The following is a 21730-nucleotide window of genomic DNA, read 5'->3' on the forward strand; positions in this document are numbered from 1 at the left end:
TTTTTTTTTTTTTTTTTTTTTTTTTTTTTTTTTTTTTTTTTTTTTTTTTTTTTTTTTGTATAACGAAAATGGGCGATGCCATGTCATTAGAGTGCAATTTAAGCATGTACCACTTGTACAAATCTTGGTGTCACCTTATTTCTCTTTTAATATTTAAACGCGTTATATTTTATTATATTTTGATAAATATATAATTATCTACTAGTAATATCCCAAACTTAAAAAATGGGAAATATAAAATTTTAATTTTTAAAAATTTGAAGAAATAAATTGGTCTTAGCAATTTTGTTAGCAAGCAATAGGCAAAAGAGAAAAACCCACGCATATAACGTTGGTTTCGTCTCGATTACTTAAATATATGACGGGAATCAAGTTGGATAAACTTTAACTAGTTTTTATTCATTCCTTTGATGATAATATTGACGGAATTTCACCGAAGATAGACGTTGAAAAGTTTAAGTGAGGAAAATCCATCGTCGAATTTCTGGGTTTGTTATATATGTGAGGCATTTGGGAGGTCAAAGTCGTGAATCTCGAGATAAGTTCATGTACTCCATCTTGGCGTGGACTTGTAGATCTTCGTGATAGGGTTAAATTCATAGACTATGAATGGGTCATAATTTAATTCATGAGTTGTTCGAGACATAGATTGCGACGTAAGCTGCCTCGAGGAGGTAAAAATATGGTAAAATTATTCTCTTTTAAAATTAGATACTCGATCATTTAAATAAAGAAAAAAAATAGTCGTCACAAATTACGTACATATAGATTTACGTTAAACAAAATATAGTTTGAGTTTAGTTAAAACCAAAAGCAAACGTTATCCAAGAAAAGGACTCAAACCAAAAAGATATATGACTAGCCAAAGCTCTCGAACCTAGGTTGTCCCTCTATGACTCCTGCTCCAAGACTACATTCGTCCTCGACTTACATCTAGTCGTTACCTGAAAAACATATAAAACTAGAATGAGTATAAAATATTTAGTAAACAGTGTGCCGGTAGGTTATGAATCGTGTCCATGGAAAGGCTAAGTACCACACTCTAAATTTAACCATAAATTATATTCTAAGGATCTTGAGGTTCTAATTTCTAAGTTCTAAGTCTTTTGTCAGTCTATGGCCAGACCCATTCTTATGCACTTATGTGGTCCCTCGTTCTAGGACAGATTTAAGAAGAGTGGATCCCAACGAGCTGTCCACTTCCGCTCCACACAACTTTAGTTCTATTCCTAAACACTCCCTAGAAGACCTATAAGGTCACATAATCGGTAAATAACATGAACCTAAGAAGTCTTATGCCCAGAATTTGGAGCAGCATTCAAAATCTAGATTATGTCATAATAGCTCCGACATTCCCTTATGTCTCTACTCACATAATTTGAGTATGCTTCCCACTTAGATGAGGAAAAAGCCTATGATCATGATGTACCATGCAATGAGAGGTTTAGGGTATCTAAGGGCATAAGACGTGTACCTATAGAGTGGTACCTAGCTGTCTGGGAGTCGTAATAAGCTTAGAGAATTAGTGGTACATTTTTTGGAAAAGTAGCTTACTTGGCTTGGCTAAACCCTCGAACAAAGTCATGAGTTATAAAATTCTTACTTATAGCTCTAATGGTTTATCATAAACGGTCTATTTCTTAAATATAATCCTATCTTAAGGCATTCTAGTCTTATCCATGTTTAGCTTCTCTAAATTCAGGCACAATACATTCATAATAACATAAATAAGTAGCACGCAAAGTTTCATGACAATCTAGATTGTTAAGGCTTTAAAATAGCGTAGTTAATATAGTAGGGGCATTTTTGTCATTTTATCTCTATGGACGGTTTATAACTTAAACATGCTCCTACAAATATTAAATTATGCATACATTCATATTTCATGATATTAGGCCACGGTGTAAATTTCAAAAGCAATAGATGTCATTTGGGGATCAAATTCACAATCTACCCGATTTTAGGTCTTATTAGAGGTTTATCGAATAAAACGTCAAATTAAGCTCCTTATCATGTGATTCGTTGCCTAATCATTTCCACAATCGTAACTTAAGAAATGCTTGAACCTTCACTTTTCATGAAGGAAATTTTTTAAAAAAATTTCCAAGTATAGATAAGAAAACATAGATTTACGATGAATAAACTTTCTTTCTTATTGTCATTCTAAACTCTATTAGTATTCTCTAAGTCGTTCTTGTATATATGAAATACGTCAAATTAATATTTAAATATGTACGTAAATTATTAGATGAATTTATTTCTAAATATTAAAGTAAAATATTTGCCAAAGAATCAAAGAAAATGAACTTTACTTTTAGATCTTTGAATGGTACGACAAATTTTTTATTCACATTCATATGAATTATTTGAAATGACTTGGTATGTGTTATGAATAGAGATTTAAGGACAAATATGACTTCATCCCAAATATTTTATATTAACAAAATTGTTATCAAATATTTGATGTTGAACTTTAAAGATGATAATGTATCATTCTTGAAGAAAGAGTGTCCTAAAAAACCCCAAATGTCGAGAACAAGCAACAACAATTTAAAAAAGAACAGTAGTAAGTCTTTTCCCATTTAGTTTTTTCCACTTTGGATCTGTCAAAAGTCGACGGGGAATAAGAGTAAAGAGAGAGAAAATCACGAAGTTAGGCTTGAACCGAAACACATTAGGCTTGAACAACCCATGCTGCTCTAACTCGACCTAGCAGTTTCCTTCGATTTAGCTCGACTTAAATGACTTTGTTTGGTATTTTAGACCCCTTCTTATCATTTTGGCCTGTTATTGAGCCAATTTCGATAAATTTGGAAGTGTTAGAGGTCAATATGAGTATTGTTTAGCTAATTTAAAATAATTGGAGTTCATTTATAAGTGAACTTACTATTGGGAATGTCTTCAAACTAAGTTGGATGAATTGTATGTTGTATGAATAGCACGTATTTTGTGGCTCATCTACGTGTTATAATTTATAGTACGTTGTTTATGAACGTTCTATGATGTATGTACTTTCAATATATTGATCCATGTATGCTATGATACCTTGTTCACGTTATACCCTATAAGACACTTGATGAGTCATGTATGATAAGAATGAAAGATATGTCATTGTGCACGTAGGTATGACTCATAGAAATGTTATGTCATGAAAAGTATGGAAATATGATATGTATCATAAACATGTACCATGATTATAAATGCAAGACTTCATGCATGTTGTATGTCATGAACAGTAGATACTTCAGTAATAAGTTTTGTATGGACATGTACACCATGATATGATACATCCTCATTTCTTTCCATTGGTTTTCGACAATATGATTGTGTGCTAATCCATAGTCAAATCTAGGGGTACGTATATGAGCCCGCCAATGGGTTTATGTGCACATGCTTGAACTGTGTGTACCATGCATCCAACTCTACTCATAAAAAAAAGTAGAGCTCAAGTAATAATCATGAAAATTAAGCCCCACCATGAACTATGTTGTATGTTAAGAATATTTGCTAAAACTACTGCACCTAAATAGTAATGAAAGTTATCTATTTATAATTATTTACAAAATCAAATAGATTACAAAGAAAATGAAAAGTGCAATAAATGGATACACGATATTAGCCTATGATCAAGGGTCAAATATGAAACATATGTAAAACTGTAATGAAAGGCTAAACGGTGTTCCAAATGTTCCAACTAGATCTATTACACGATTCAAGGCCAAGAAGATTCAACAGGCATTCATTCTTCATCTACAAAATTAGATAGGCTCGATTCAACCATTATTTATGTGTTACAAGCTAATTCGATTGAGGAATGAGCATTTGGAGCTTTTGAGGTGAATGTTTGCATGGTTGAAGTAGCGGATGAAGTTGCTATAAATTGCACTATATTGATAAGTTGTTAGAAAACTTTATTTATTATTTTTAATTTCATAATTCTTGTAATAGGCAAAAGAGTGGAAGTTATTTGTCAAATTGACTTTTATTTCGTGAAGATTTAAAGGGATCCGGATTAAATTAAATTATGGCCATTAACTTCTATCGTGGGCATTTGAAGAATTGAAAGTTTCTTTTGCGGAGAGACTAAATACCCACAAATTATTATGTAAAAGGTAGATTTTGGATGAATAAAATTGAGATCTGAAATTGAGACTCTTACCGTTAGAAACTTAGTATCATCTTTGCCATTTCTAAGTTTCGAGCAATTATTGTGGTAGATTGCATCTTAGTCATTCAATCGAGCCTTAATCAAGTTCGATTATGAAGTGACTCAATTTAGAATAAGGTTTCAAATCTTGCTTCTAGATCTTTCATCTTAAGAGAGGTAATCTAATTCAAGTCTTATCTCTTGGTTGATCCGAATTTTGTATAAGGAGACATTAATTTCTTTGATTCGAGGGTTCTTGTTCATCAAAAGGTTGGATCGTTGGGCTAAGGGTTATGGTTGCATTATGAATTTTGTTGTCACATAAGAGCAATGGCGGCTCTGGAATGAGAATCTTGAGGTTTTGCAAAAGATGCTTAAGCCAAAGACGTTCAGCAACAATCATGGCAAGAGCGTGATACTTAGATTAACAGCTGGAGCGTGAGATAGTAGGTTGTTTCTTGGCACTCCACGAAATGAAATTTTTACCAAGATAAACGGAATAGTCGAATGTAGAACGACGAGTATTGAGACAGGCAACACAATCATCATCCGAATAGGCCACTAGTGCACTAGGAACAGTGGATGCACGAAAGGTAAGGCTAAAGTGGAGTGTTCCCTTAACATAGTGAAGAATACGTATGATAACATGAAAATGATCTGTAGTAGGGACATGCAAAAATTGACTGACAGAATTGACAGCATGGGCAATATCGGAGCGTGTAATGATCAAGTGTTGAAGTGCGCCAACAAAAGATCGACAGAGAGTAGGATTAGAAGAATTAGAACCATCAGAAGTCAAGTATTGAGAAACAACCATGGAGTGTGGACTGGTTTGCTATCAATCAACTAAGTACGTGTAAGAATATCTCGAGCATATTTTAACTGACTAATAAAGAGACTATCAGGAGTGAGTGAATCTTTAAGACTAAAAAAGAAACTTAGAGAGCCAAAATCCTTGGTTGAACTTAGAATGAAACTTGCGAGTAAAGCTGTCAAGAAGAGATGAGTGGTTGCCAATAGCAATAATGTCATCAACATAAAGAAATAAATAAATAATGTTAGATTTATGATGAAAGACAAAAAGTGACATGTCGACCTGATTGCAAGAAAAACCATGTGTGAGAAGAAATGAGCTAAAACGTTAAAACCAGGCACAGAATGTGGGAAAGTGAAGATCAATATATCCAAGAGGTTGCATTCAGCAAGAGAAAGCACAACACAAGACAATAGTAAGTTTGATAATTGGACTAAAAGTATCAGTGTAACCGAGACCAAAAACTTGAGCATAACCTTTGTCAACAAGACGAGTTTTGAAACGCTTGACGGATCCAACGGGCAAATATTTAATGCGAAACATTCATTTAGAATCCATAATATTGGTGTTGGTAGGGCGAGTAACCAAAATCCGTCCCGAGTCTGTTTTAGTTGTATTTACTTTTGTCTATTTTAGTACTTATAAAAAGTTGGACCAGACAATATTTGAATAAAAGGCCAGCGCAAACCAACCCAACCCAGCCCAGACCAGTGAATGAAGTTAGCCCTATCGAGTTAACTCGTCCCAAATTCGAAGTCGACTCAGCATGTCAATCTTGATTCGGGATTGTGTTTGTCGTCCCTTCCACGGGTGCCTAAAAATCCCTTCCTCACCTACCTCTATCTCTCTTTTTCACTCTCTCTCGATTCCCATTTAAATAATTATCGTTACACCTTGATTTTTTTTAATGTGATCTCGGCCCGTTAATTAAGTAGAAATGTTCTCTCTTAGCTCACTTGAGACGATGTTCGTTTTCACACGTCCATGATTTAAATGAGGGTATATTTGTAAATCTAGCTTCAAAAACTGACAAGAGAGTAAATTTAAATCTATTTGAACAAAAATCTAATAAAATTCATCCATTATTAATGAAACCTAACCCTCTTTAAAAAAAAATGAAAAAACATTAAATTTAGTATGGAGGGGAGTTGAACGCCTTTGATTGCTTTCCATATTTTTGAACTCTTATTTATTACTATAATAATTATTACATTAGATATACTATAAGCTATAACAATGTGATGTACACTATTATGCTCATTAAAACCACCATGAACTCATATTAATGTGGTTGTCTTCAGTCAAGTCACGTCTTTTCGTTAAACCCTACCTGATTGAACCATTATTGTTGAAATGAAAATAGATATATTACCTTAGAAATAGTCTCTCCTTAATCGAAGCCCGACTCCTTTCTCTGGAGCCCTTGAATAAAGTACACCCTTTGTTCGACACTTTAGTCACTTTTGACTACACCTTCGAGACCCACAATACTCACAACTCTTTGTTCGACAGTTGAAAATTTTATCAACATAGCTAAGTTTTAGGGCATGACTCTGATACCATGTTAGGAATCATAGATCTTCACAATGATATGATATTGTTCACTTTGAGCGTAAGCTCTCGTGACTTTGCTTTGAGCTTTCCCAAAAAGTTTCATGCCAATGGAGATGTATTCCTCTACTTATAAATTCATGATAGTTTCCTAAATAAACCAATGTGAGACACACTCCCATCAATCCTCGCTACACAAGGGGATATTTTTCTTCATATATTGGCAAGTATATATATATATATATATATATATATATATATATATATATATATATTTTGTACGACTTTTTTGTGTGTGGAAATGGGTTTTATTGCTGACATTGAAATTTAATGACATAAATGTTACATGTTAATGGGCAACTCAATTTTTTTTAACGTTAAATTAAAATGTATAATAGGTTAACAATTATTAAATAAAAAATAGAAAATTAGATAATGTCGTAAACAAAATTAAAAGTTAATTAGACATTTTTAAAGTAAAAATTAATATTTTAATTTTAATTTTTTTTTTTATAGAAAAGTTCATAAAGTTTATAAGAGAATAAATTTTTTTTTTTAATAGAAGATTAATTTTTTTTTTTTTTTTTTTTTATAGTTTAAACTCTTATCAAGAATAATTTGAGTTAGATAGAAAAAGATATAAAAAAAAAAAAAAGAGAGAGAGAAAGGGACGTGAAAATTACCAAAATTATAATATGCATGATTGGAGGAGCTAGCTATTCATGTTTAAGAAAATTATCAAAATGCTACGATACATGTGAATTTTATGCTTTTCGCTATGCCAGAATGGAGGATGGGATATTGTGATTTGCACTCCAGGTGATTGATGATTGTTCTCTTCTTATTGAACTTGCTTAAATGTTTAGATTATGATTTCGTTCTTGAGGTGATTGATAGGAATATCTTTCTAGTAAGCATGTTGAATTATATTTCTCGTGCTTAGGTTATCGATAAGAATATCTCCCCTACAAAGCATGCATATTAGGGTACTAGAGCTAAAGCGATTTACACGTTGACCTAGTTTAGTACGTTTCCTGAGCACACTAAGAGATTGAATTAGCCTCGTGGAGCTAACTTCGAGTAACTAAGAGATTAACTACATAACCTAGATGTCCCTAAGGACATAGTAAACCTCCACGACATTTAAGAATGATTAAGAAAGTTTAACATGCTTAATAGTAGTGTGAACGATATTACTAGAACCTCGATGAATTACTATTGAATGTATGGTTGAATCAAGACGACATTGTGAATCGATCTTGGGAAGAGATTTGGGATTACACAGGTAGGTAGCTCAAGACGAGAATTTCTATTGAGTGTAGAAACAAATCAAGGTAGAGGCTGCAATTCCGTAAACTGATCTTGGAAAAGGCTTGAGACTACATTGGTAGATGTCTTAAGGTGAGTGCTTCTATTGAGTGTAGGAACGGGACAAAGGCCGATGTAGCAATTCTATAAATTGGACTTGAGAGGGGACTTGGGAGTACACAAATAGTAGTATAAGGGTGAGTGTTTCTATTTAGTGTAGAAACATATTAAGGTTGACGTCGCGAATCCATAAATCAATCTTAAGGATGGAATGAAACTACCCAAGTAGTTAGCTCTTCTATTGAGTGTATAAACAGGTCAAGATTGAGGTCATGATTATGTAAACCAGACTTAGGACTACACATGGTTAGTCGAGTGAATGCTTCTATTGAGTGTAGGGACGGGTCAAAGATTGAAGTCGCGATCCCATGAACCGATCCTGGAAAGGATCTTGGGAGGACTACACAAGTAGTTGACCCATGTTACTCTTGGTAAATGTTGTAACAACTTCCAGACCTCGATAGGGTCTAAGACATGTGAGACAATAGCTCGAAATTTTGAGGCCTTCCTAGAAGCACATATACTTGTAAAATTAGGCCCGAACTTTCTAAAGCGTAGAGAAAATCTCGTGGTAACTTACTAGAATAAGGATATGATGAAAACCTACAAGTATTTAAGAATTGCTCAGTCATAATAAATTTGAATAACGCCCAACTTATAAATCAGACTTGATTTATTTTTATTTGGAGCCGTGTTTGTTTTAATTTGATTTAAATTCTACCTTATTTTTATGTTTTATTTTATTTGGTTTTATTTTAATTTGGTTTCATTTATTTTTGTCAAAACCTCGAAAATCGGGTTGTTAAAACAACCTTTGAGTATCTTACCTGTTGACATTAAATATTAAGGACTTTCGCGTGAAAAAAAAATATAAAATACTTAGTAAACAACATGCTTTTAGGCTCTTATTGCATCCAATATTAGTAAATTAAAAGTTTTTCTCCTAGATCGAGGAAGTTTGGACCTATGTTCTATGACTATCTGTGCTTCTAGGAAAACCTCAAAGTTCTGAGGAGTTCACTTACTTGTCACAAACACAGTCGAGGTTTAGAAATTATTCACCAAGTTTTAGCAGTGAGGATCGTGAACTAAATTTTTTGTTTTTTAGACTTAGGTCACTTACTTTGCTACAACAGTGAATGACTAGTATCGTGGGTTGAGGTGCAACCTCAACATATTTGCTTGGAGAGTATGCTATCATCTCATCTAAACATCATCTATGTAAGGTTAACTAATGACCCTTAACATAGGGCCGTAAAGTCGCAGTAAATCTTGGAGAGCGATCATGTGTTTTAACCAACTACTAAGCTTCACTATGTGGTTTCTCATCCATTTCAGACGAATTTACGGTAGTGCGAATCTGCTCGAAAGGCCTGGGTCTATTTCTACACATATTCGGGCCATTCATCTTGAGCTAACTACCCATGTAGTCACTAGTCTCCTTTGAGGATCAATTTATGGAATTACGACCTTGACCTTTGACTTGTTTATACGCTCAATAGTAATTCAAGTAGGCTTGTCACACTATCCTATCGGATTAATCTTATCACTTGGCCCAGCTGTGGCCGTCAAATAGTACTATGAGGTATCGGTGGAAATAGGAAGTGATGTTGGCTTTAGTTCTACCGTTCACACTACTAGTAAGTCTGGTAAGGTTTCTTAGTCATTTTTAAATGTCGTAGAGGTTTACTAGGTTCTTAAGCTTAAATAGGGAGATAAGACTATCAATAACCGCAAGTACACAACTCATTCTCAAAACATACATGCAAGTTCAGAAGGGAGATAACTCAATCAACTTGGAGTGTAAATCATATCTAAAACAGAATAACCAGTCCAACGGAAACATCTCATATAACATGTAGTTCAAAAATCACAATCTAAGGGCATTTCAGATATAGATTGAAGGGAATGAACTCATCATCCACGTAGCGGAAACATTGAGAACCGTTTTGATTTTATTATGAATTATTGATAAAAACTAAATAATTAATTACGAGGCTTTAGGGCATAAATCCCAACAATCTCCGACTTGCACTAAAGCTGGTGAGACATGTGTCATAGGGCATACTCTATACCCAACATAGATAACATCATACACTACATGCTCATCTTTTCAGCTCACTCAATGTCTTAAATATGCATATTCTAGCTACACAAGCCATATTATGCTCGCATGCTAGCTCATCCTAACTATTCCTACAAATACTACTTATGAGAATCTTAATGGTTACTTACTTGATCATGCGTGCCTTGTCCACTTACCCCGTAGATCTTTAGAAATTTCTCTAGTTGGTCCTCATTTACGATATAATTGTCTTAGTATTGTAATTGGAGTGCAAAACATTGAAACATAGGCCAAAACAAGCCAAACTCACCATTCACGTGAAAAAAAAAAAAAAAAAGTCACACGTGCGGTAACTCTGTGTACTCGTGCTTTATTCTCGTGTTTGAGCCTTAGTTTTCACGGTAATTTCTCCCACTTTTTCTCCTTAAGACATGTGTTGTCTCTTAAGTGAGTCTCCACCATTGCACCTCACTTTCGATCCCTCGTGTAGACGAATTCCTTTTCCTCTTATCTTTTGTGGCGTCAACACGTGTCCTCACAAATTATGAACAATCTCGAGAAGTTATTACTCCACAACTCTTACTTTTTTTCTTTAATCTTGGTTGATTTCGATGATTCAAAATCTCATAACAACTATTCTCAATAGGCCGAGAAACTTTTGTAAAGTACTCTCAACCAAAAAATGCATCTAAGATATTTCAAAAAATTCCTCGAAGTGTAGAAATGACTAAAATACCCTTTGATTGGACTCATTTCTCAAAATTCTCTCCCTCCCATTTTCTTTGTTTTTCTTTCCTTTTTATTCTTCTTATCTTCTCCTCGATCTTTGAGATTAACCATCAATAGTTTCAACCGATAAAAAGTGTAGAAATGACTAAAATACCCTTCAAAATTGACTTTGACATTTTTTTTTTTCACTATTTCATTTTATATTTTTGATGAGTCTCTAACATATTTTAAGCTAAATGAATAATCTTTTTATGATATATTTACCATAAGAACGGTGTCCAAGAAACATTAATGCAACTACCACAATTACATTTAAAATTAGATAGAAATAAACAAAATAATTGATCTTATTTAATGTCATTATTAATACCTTCCATTTCGCTTCAGCGTCATAAACAATAAGACTTTCCTACCCAAATGGGTTCATTTATGTTAACATTTAAGGAAAAACAATGATATGACCATTATTTTTATTCACTTCAACACAATTCTAACATCAAATACAACCAATTTAACTGGAACGGTCGGGTTGGGTTAAATTATTTTTTTTTGGATCAACTTAAAATTTTTAGGTTGGTTGGATTGGTGAACCGAGCAACCTGAATAGTGTTCACAATCATGGGCTGATTGGGTTGGATTGTCAGGATATTTTTTTAATTATTTTAAAAAAATCTATTTATCTACTATACATGTTACACTGATAAAATCTTATAGATCTCAAATATCAAATATTAGTAAGTCACAATACATCACTAACATTGATTCTAAACGTCAAATATTCTTCATTTTCATAATAGTCTTAAAAGTAAGATAGGGTTGGGTTGGTTTGAAACCTATTTTCTGGTTGACTAAGTTGATCTGGTTGACCCGATAAAAAAAAAGTACCAACACGTAAACCAACCCAAATTCTCATTTTTTAAAAATTCAATCTAACCCAAATGAACTAACGTACTAGAAATTATTAGTAATTTGAAATATTCGAATTCTCGAATCATTTGAACGCTCGTAAAATTTGGCGTGGAAGAGAGAGGTTGAATCCATGGTGGCTTCATTGGTAATTTTGTTCTTGAAATAGTGAGGTTCATTATTGTTGAATAGTTCGCCGACCTAATAAATTTTTTTTTTAGTAGGAGAGGTCCTCTATGTTGGTGGAGGCGACCTAGCTCCATTTTTTTTTTAATTCTCTAATTCTATGAGTTTATTAGTGCTATTTAATAAATAATTAGATCCCACAAATAATATTCTAATTCATTAAACCCTATCACCTTCATTTTTTTTTCTCGAAAATATCGTTTTTATATCACTTCCATACACGTAGAACCTTCAAATATGCATCGCTTTCGTATAGTAAAAAATATATCGAACAAAAGGAAATACATTACAATAGTTTAACTTTACCTCAATTGGTTCCTAGTAACAAAAATCAATTCTTTTTTGGTTGCAAAACCGCGATAGGTGAAGGTAGAACGCACATAAATTGCCTAGCAGCGTGACGTTGTTTGGCGACTAATTAGTTGAAGGTGCAATGGTTGGTAGCAAGATGAAGCCTTATGGTTGAAGCCGAAAGTGAGAGGGAAACAAAAGATAAGATTGAGTAATGATTTGAGGAGACGAGGATGTAACACCACATGCTTAGGATTTAGATCATGATAGGACACCTCATGACTTTGATATTCTCTCGCAACATGATTAAGTTACTTCTCACTTCTAAAAGTGAAAACTATCCTTAAAAACCAACACAGATCCTGTTAGTAGGAAAATTCCTAGGAGGTCATCAAATATAGAATTCGTTTAAGTAAAACACGCTTAACTTTGAAGTTTCGATGACTAAACATTCGAAAAGGAAGGTATGCATTGTTGGTATAGATAGTAACTTTCAATTCTTCTAATTCTTTCTTAATCATTCTATCCTTAAGATCTTTCTCATTCGGATATAACCTCAGTTTATTCATGTACCCCTTCTTTACTCGAGTGTCACAAGAGAGATACGAGTCATGCAAGTGCGGGAATCTGAGAGGAGCTACGAGAGATTGGGGATGACAATACTATTGAAAATGAAATTACTATTATTATTTTTAAACTAACCCTAAATCAAACCTTTGATTTTCTATTATTATAGTCCAAAGTCTTTCTCCGACTTGAACTTGACGAGTTCAACTATAATGATCCTAAATTTCTACTTACCTAGAGTTGCTACTGTCGTCATCATCTATGCTCATATGTGAAATTAAACATTTAAAACTTCATCATAAAACATAGTCTTCATCTTAAAACAGTGCCATGGATTTATATGTTCGAAAACATCTTTTAAATGACACGACAAAATCTAAATAAAATAAATAACGTTAAAATTAGAAAAAACCCTATTCTAATCTAAGTCTAAAAAAAACAAGTACAACTACCCCGTACAATGATGCTTTACCTTTACCTGAAAAATAAGTAGCACACGACTTGAGTATTTTAAGAAATACTGAGTAAGTGACTCCACTATTGGGGTTAGGGAATGCAAACACATGCAACTCATGACTAGGGACCTATTGTTTAAACCATCATGGGGGTGGCCTCCAATCTGAACAAAATTGGGTGTGTAGTAGTCCCTACACACGATTCACACGTGCGAGTGTAGATCCTTAGGCAGTTCACACCCCCTGGACCCATCATAGTCGAGCTAGTTGTCCCTAATGGTGTCTGGAGGTCAGCAGACCCCGAGTGTCATGCGAGGCATGATCATCATCATAAATGGAGAAGTATCTCAATGTATATGGACACACAAAATGCATCAGATTCCTATAGTTTTCATCTTTAAATCATTTTTATGACACAATCCTATACATGTTCACACATTACTCAAAGTAATATGCACGTATTGACTTTCATACATTCATCATCAATAACATTAACTAGAATTGTGTCTTTGAAAACTCATCGTCATAGTGCATTGTGACATTTAATACATGCACATCATCTTAATATGGGACATCATCACATTAAGTCATTTTATCATCATATGTCTCTCATCATCTTGTTATCATGCATCATCATCATCATGTCAACATCGTGTACATCATCACATCATCATATAATATCACCATATCACCATATAACGTCACCACATCACCATATAACGTCATCACATCACCATATAACGACATCGTGTCATCATATAACATCATCATATAATATAAAGCATAAATGATACGTGCAAGGACCATTGGGCACACATTGTCATACATAAGACAAGTCTTCCGATCGAGCTGATAGTAAGACCACTTACATGATTAGTTTAAGCTGGTATCACAAATTTATCCTTAATAAAAGTTTGATTTTGTCATTTGAAATTCAAGAGTCGAACCTATTTGAGCCCATAACATCAATTTCAATTTCAAACTTCTGCCAAACTATTTCGCTAAATTTTACAAAGGTCCAAACAATATTTCATTTTCTTGGGTTAGTGTTTTCTTTCTATATTTGTTTCCTTCTCTCTAAGTAAAATGTAAATTGTGACTAATGACCTCTTCAAATGACATTTCTCGTTCCATATACGTAACCTTAGACCAATAGTTTCCATGTGGAATCCATGTGGAATGAGATTATTTCTTCTAAGTTCATATTAGATTTGAATAACCATTTTACATGGTCCACACCATTAAGTTAACATAATTAGAAAAAAACACGTACAACACTAACATAAATATTCATTTACTTTTTTCCAATCTATGAATGATGCAAAAGCCTTGAAGCATACATATACACACGTGGACCACTACCCATCCGACACCTCAATTTTGCATGTTACATTATTTATAATGTAATATGGTGGATATGGTTGCATGTACTCATTTAATTCACTCTCCTAATTCACCTGTCTTCTTGTCTCAATATTACATCCTTTTCTTTATTTAATGGAACACTCCCCTACTTTCATAATGCTCTCCCACTTTTTTTTACCTCGAAATTTTACGAGCTTATTCGTTAAATTATAAATTTAGTTTTCGAACGTAGGTTTAGAATATTTTAATTGTCGACGTAAAAATTATTAAATTTTATAAGTTTTTTCGTTGAATTATAAATTTATTTTTGAACTAAGGTAGGCTTGAAATATTTTAATGGTTGTCGTCAAAATTATTACATTTTACGAATTTTTTCATTAAATTATAAATTTATTTTCGAGGGTGGGCTTGGAATATTTTAATTGTTTTTGCCAAAATTATTAAATTGTACCAGTTTCTTTATTAAATTATTTATTTTCGAACTATTTTAAGGTGGGTTTAGAATATTTTAATTCTTGTTGTCAAAACTATTAAATTTTACTAGCTTTTCAATTAAATTATAAATTTATTTTCGAACTATTTTAAGGTGGGCTTGAAATATTTTAATGGTTGTGGCCAGAATTATTAAATTTTATGAGCTTTTTCATTAAATTATAAATGTATTTTTGAACATTTTAAGGTGCGTTTAGAATATTTTAATTATTATCGCCAAAATTATTAAATTTTACTAACTTTATCATTAAATTATAAATTTATTTTCGAACTATTTTAAGGTGGGCTTAGAATATTGTAATTGTTGTCGCCAAATTATTAAATTTTACGAGCTTTTTCAATCAATTATAAATTTATTTTCGAACTATTTTAATGTGGGCTTGAAATATTTTAATTGTTTTGGCCAAAATTATTAAATTTTACGAGCTTTTCATTAAATTATAAATTTATTTTCGAACTATTTTAAGGAGGGCTTGGAATATTTTAATTGTTGTCATCAAAATTATTAAATTTTACAAGCTTTTTCATTAAATGATAAATTTATGTTCGACACCCCGTTGAATCATATTATTTTGAAATCTTTTATTTCAATGGAGAGGGCAGTAAAAAATAGAAATCATCAATTGTTTTTAAATTTTTTTTTTTTATATTATCATCTCAAACCAAGATTGCTTTCCTTCAAAGCGGTGAATTTGGTCCAAAGTTATCAAAACCAGTCTTTGCTCTATCGAATCTTTATTAAGGGGTCTTGGTTGGCCCCCTATTTTCAACCATTACAGCAGGCCTCGACCAGCTTTGCAATACGGATGAACACAAAAAACGATAAATTTTACGAATTTTTTAATTAAATTATAAATTTAGTTTCGAACTATTTGCCATGGATAATATTTTATAGATTTTTTTAGTTGATTATAATGGTCTTTTTGTTCATTAGTTGTAGGTGGGAGATCGAACATCAATCTTAAATAATATTTTTTCATTAAACTATGTTGAAATCGACACATTATTTATATATTTATTTCTTTATTTATTAACTAATAATGATAATTTAACGTGTTGTACAAAAAGGTAGGTTTATTGAATAAATTTTGATATGATATTTTAACGTACATTAAAGCTAATAGATGTCCACAAAAATAAGAACAAAAAAAAAAAAAAAAATCCTAAATTAATATATTAAAAGTGAACTAAATAATTGATATTATAATTATATTTTTGTCAACTTTCTACCGTATAATTGAAACTTCAGTTCATCTCTTACGTCGATATTGATTCTATGAAAATATGAAAAACGGGATGGGTTGAAGATGTGAAACTCGATATAAAAGTATGAGATTCATTAAAGCTATATGGGACCGATAGGCTTTGAAATTAGCTCGACTTTCTTTCGAACCGAATACATCCCACTAAGGAAGAGGATTCAAAGAATGTCACAGTCCACAGCTCAAAGTGAAGAAGAAGATAAGCTTTCCAACTAAAACTACTATAGAGTATGGCTTTGAATGCAGCATTGAGTAGCAACAATAATGCTGACCAAATCAATACGTTTCAGCAAAACAACCCTAACCCTAACCCTAATACTTTTATACTTATACTTCAAGATTTGTGGCTAGCAATACAAGGGGAGAATGACATAAATGAGTATCTATCAGATAAATCACTACTTTTGAGTGAAAGTGATTCTTATTTTCTTGTTAAAGCCACGGAATTAGAGTGAGTGGAATATACAAGTAGAGTAGAAGGACTTTAATTGAGTCGCCATTTCTTTCCCTTTTTAAATTATATTTATTATTTAAATAGCTTAAATGAGTGAGAAACAAATCATCCCGTGTTCAATACGTTTTGTCTCTGTCTTTTGTTTTTCCGTTATTTTCTTCTTCAAAGATTTTCCTTCGGCTTTTTTCCTCGTCAACGATTTCCTCCGATTTGCTCAGTCAAAAATAACAAATGGTATCAGAGCCTGATTTAATTCACTAGTGGTATATCATTGCAGAGGAGTCATCTTTATTAAAGTCAAGTTGATTAGCTCAATTGGTTAGAGCATCAATTTAACAACACACAGGTCTTAGGTTTAAGTAGAAGAAAATGCAAAGCGTGAAAATACCACACATCATAGGGTTCATTTTGGGTAGGCTCACTCACTCCTCCATGCTGGCGGTGCACGGTTTGTCGGTGAGTCGTTGGAGCTCGTGCACGGTGATATCTATGCATGCGGTGGTGCCTTAAATATGCATAAAACTGTTTTTAGTAGTGTTACAAGGATAAGACACTCAACCTTATTCATTATTCATTTACTATAGATCCTTTAGGTTAGTTTTTGAAAATAATCCTCAACCACGTACTATTTAAGATTACATTAATAATCTTTAATTTTCCATACAATATAATATTAAATTGCAAATAAAAATATATCATCATTTGACACACACCATCCCAAAAATATCACCTTATGGAACCAGAACTCATACTTCAAAAACATAGCATACAATATATGCGTACTTGGTGTCACAACCGCACTTATGATGGCAGCGGACTTGCGATTGTGCGACACTCACTTCCCAACAACAAGTGAGCTAAGTCAATTCGTTCCTACGTCGTTTAAGAAGAAGGTTTTAGAAAACGAGAGCAGAGAGAGATTTTGGAAAGAAAGGTTTTGAAAGAGGTGTTATATATGCAAGCAAAAGAGTAACAATGACGACTCACAGTATATAACTATTGGTAGGGAGAAGTTGACAACTAGTCATATTTCCCTATAGTACATTTTGACGCATTTCATGTTTGGTAGGCCTAGACATGATTTTTCCGAAACATCATACTTACTAGAAATATAAAAGTAAAACACTAGAACATGGAAAGACACAAAGGGTTTGGCTTGTCATGGGCATGAGGCCATGGGCAACACGCTTTGGACGAGTATGACCGTGACATCCTCCCACACCTAATTGGTTGACGTCTTTATCAACCGACTACTTTCAAACCTGGCGTTGTGGTGTTGACTTCTGACAATCGAGAGGAAATCATCAACGGAGTAAAAAACGGCCGAAGAAAAACTTCTTCGAAGAAGAAAATAACGGAAAACAAAGGGAGAGAGAATATTTGCGTTCAAGACCCGATGAATTTCATTTCTCATTATTAGTTGGGATATTTAAATAACAAATTAAATCTAACAAGGGAAAGATGTGGGAAACTTAGTTCAGACGTGTACTTCAATTGTGTGGGTTTAAAATTACCTAAAAAATAGTTAACTAAAAATTAGGTATCACTCCTAAAGGTAGGGATTTATCTAACAGGCATGGATTTATCTAACAATCTCCTCCTAAAGCCTTGTCGTATAATTTATCTAGCAATCTCCTCCTAAACCCTATCGTATATCTACCTTATTGTTTGAACGTAGGGATTTATCTAACAGGTATGGATTTATCTAACAATCTCCTCCTAAAGCCCTATCGTATATCTACCTTATTGTTTGAACTCCGATTTGAGCTCACGCGCCACTAGTTCAGGTGGTTCACCTCCTCCTAGTAGGTCTTCCATCCTTCGATACCTGGCCACCAGACCATCATCGTGACCGGCATCTAGCGTCGAATCTATAGTACGAGGTGTTGCGAACTCCACTAGATTAGGGGGTGCAGCAAGAGTTGTGGTTGGGGTTGGCATAGACGTGCCCGATGCAGCTGCTAGCGGCGGTGACGGTTCCCGATGCTATGCTCCTCCTTCTCCTGGCTCAGTGATGAGGTACTCTACCGTGAATTGATTTAAGTTTTGGTCTGCCTCGGTCACATCGTTCCACTGCCAGAAGGTGGTCTCGTCAAAGATGACGTCGCACGACACGTGAGCTCGCCCCTCCGCAGGATCATAGAACCTGTACGCCTTGCTTCTAAGGTTCGTAGCCGTTGAAGACGATCTTCAGCCCTCTGGAATCGAGCTTGGCGAGGTGGGGACGTGCGTCCTTCATGTATGCGACGCAGCCGAACACTCAAAGATGACGTACCGCTGGCTTCTTGTTATACAAGCCTCGTGTGACATCTTCCTGTCAAGGCTTCGCGTTGGCAACTAATTGAGAAGGTAGATGACCGTCATTACCGCCTCTCCCCAGAACCTCTTGGGCATCCCGATCGTCCTCAGTAATGACCTTGCTATTCCGACGATGGTCTGATTTTGGCACTCCACCACCCCATTCTGCTGGAGGGAGTAGGGCGCCGTTAAGTGCGGCTATATGCCAAGCTTGTTGCAATACTTACCGAAGCTCGTGGAGGTGAATTCTCTGCCTCTGTCCGTGCGCAACACTCACATCTTCTTCCCGCATTCGGCCTCTGCTTGCACTTGAATGCACTTAATCGCCTCTGTCGTCTCACTTTTCGCTTGCAGCAGGATCAGCCACATAAAGCGGCTTTTGTCATCGACCAGCAGGAGGAAGAGGGTCTTACCGCCTGGGGTCACTAGCTTGATGGGCTCGTAGATATCGCTGTGCACGCGCTCCAATGGCTCACCGACGCGGTAGGATGCCTGAGATGGAAAGAGGGTGCGCCTCTACTTACCGATGAGGCACTCGTCGCATAGCCTATTTACGCCTTTGATTTCCGACAAATCGTGCACCATCTTCTCCTTGTGTAATTTTTGTAGGGCAGGAAAGTTTAGGTGCCCATACCTTGCACGCCACTTCCAAGATACTTCTTCGGTTCTGGCCGAGAGGCTGACTGGTTGCTCTATCTCCATCTCTAGGATGTAAAGATGGTTTGCCGTGTACCGAACTTGTGTGAGCAGCCGTCGTCGATCATCGCGGATCTTGAGTAGCCCGTGCTCGATAGAAATGTGGCAGCCGACCTCATCGAGTTGACCCAATCTCACAAGGTTAGCCTTAAGCCTCGGGATGAAGTAGACGCTGGTCAGCTTGTGGTGCTCGCCTCCCTTATCGACGAACAGGATGGTGCGGCGCCCTTCGATCTAGACGACAGAGCCATCGTCGAGCTTAACCGTCCTGCAAATGCCCGAGTCAAACTCGGAGAACACAAACTTGGCCCCAGTCATATGGTTTGTCGCCTCCGTGTCGAGGACTAATCACCGGTGCTCTTGCTGCTCATCTCTTTCATCGATGTGAGCAAACACTCGCTCCTCCTCGGGTTCGAGTCTCACCGGAACAATTATGTCGTCGTCGATTACCTCCGTTGACTTGGAATCGAAATTGGGGACGTCGAGTAGGACTGATGCACTCACCATGAAAAGAGCGTCCTCCTCGGATTGGGCCACTTGGACTTTTTCCTTAAGATTCTCCAACAATTCTTGCTCAGATGACCTTTTTTTCTGCAGTTAGGTCGCCCCCGATCACCTCGAGCAAGTTGCGATTTCATGTCAATTAACGTCTCGATTGAAATTGCAACTTGCTCGAGGTGATCGGGGGCGACCTGCAGCATCTTCTTCACGATTTCTGTCTCGTTAATGCTCCCACCGAGAGTGGTGATGCGGTTGCAAACCAATGAAGAGAAATACCTTGTCTTTCTCTTACGTGCCCCTGATATCTAGCATCAGGGTCGAGAACTGTTTGGAATAATCCCTTATGTTTCCAGTTTGTTTTAGGACTATTAGTTTTTTCCTTGCTATATATTCTACGTTTTCGGGGAAGAATTGGTCTCTCAACTCTCTCTTGTGATCTTCCCACGAGTCGATGGTGCACAATCCATTTTTGATGTCTTGCACCTTCGAACGCCACCAAAGCTTTGCATCGTCTATCAGATGCATTGGGGCTACTGTCACTTTTATGTCGTCAGTATAGGCCGTTGTGGCTTTAGAGTACTGTTTGACATCAAAGATGAAGTTTTCCAACTCTTTGGCGTCCCGGTTTCTTTTGAAGTGTCTGGGGTCTGGGTCTGGGAACATCAATTTGTTGGATCCTGTATGAGTTTGCCAACCGTGATGTTCTCCACGGCCTTCATGGTCACTCCAATTCGGATGTTCATCTCGGCCATCTTTTCTTGGATGGCATCGATCGTTGTTCTGAATTCGTCAGCTAATCCATTAAACAACTTCATCATGTGCTCGAGCCTCTGGCCTCAGTTTAAGAAGAAGGTTTTAGAAAACGAGGGCAGAGAGAGATTTTTGAAAGAGGTGTTATCATTTTAGACATGATTTTTCCGAGGTTGACAACTAGTCATACCCCCTCTAGCACATTTTGAGCCATTGTTCCAAAACGTAATCAGAACTTCCTTTAGGTGCTCTTTGTGTCCTGCATCGAAAAATAACGTGAGTGACAAGATTTGAACTTGTGCAAGCAAAGCCCACATGATTTCTAATCATGCCCGATAACCACTCCAACATGCTCACTTCATGTTTTAAGTAAAAGCTTAAATTCTCAGATGATATCATTTGCAAATATCACTCCTTTCTAAATATCATGAGATGGAAAATAAAGGACAACCGTTTATAAAGAGAAATTAAATATTTAATGGTTCATTCTCATACAAACTCATTATATAGGATACCCACAGTCACATACAAACTCATTATATAGGATTCCCACAGTCATATGTCTCCACATTAACGATTTGGATCAAATCATTTGTAACAATTACAATTTAAGTCGTATCAGTATTGTTACAAGATAAGACACTAAACCTTATCCATATAAGGTAACCCTTTAGGTTATTTCTTGAACATGATCATTATGTATCTCAACCACTTACCGTTTAAGATTACATTAATAACTTTGAATTTTTTATATAATAAAATTAAATTGCAAATAAAATAATCAAAATTATTATTAAACATTGAGGGGAGGTGAGAGTTTCTCTATACTAAAG

Source organism: Cucurbita moschata, unplaced genomic scaffold (genome assembly GCF_002738365.1).
Source record: "Cucurbita moschata cultivar Rifu unplaced genomic scaffold, Cmos_1.0 Cmo_Scf00029, whole genome shotgun sequence".
In the NCBI taxonomy this organism is placed as follows: domain Eukaryota; kingdom Viridiplantae; phylum Streptophyta; class Magnoliopsida; order Cucurbitales; family Cucurbitaceae; genus Cucurbita; species Cucurbita moschata.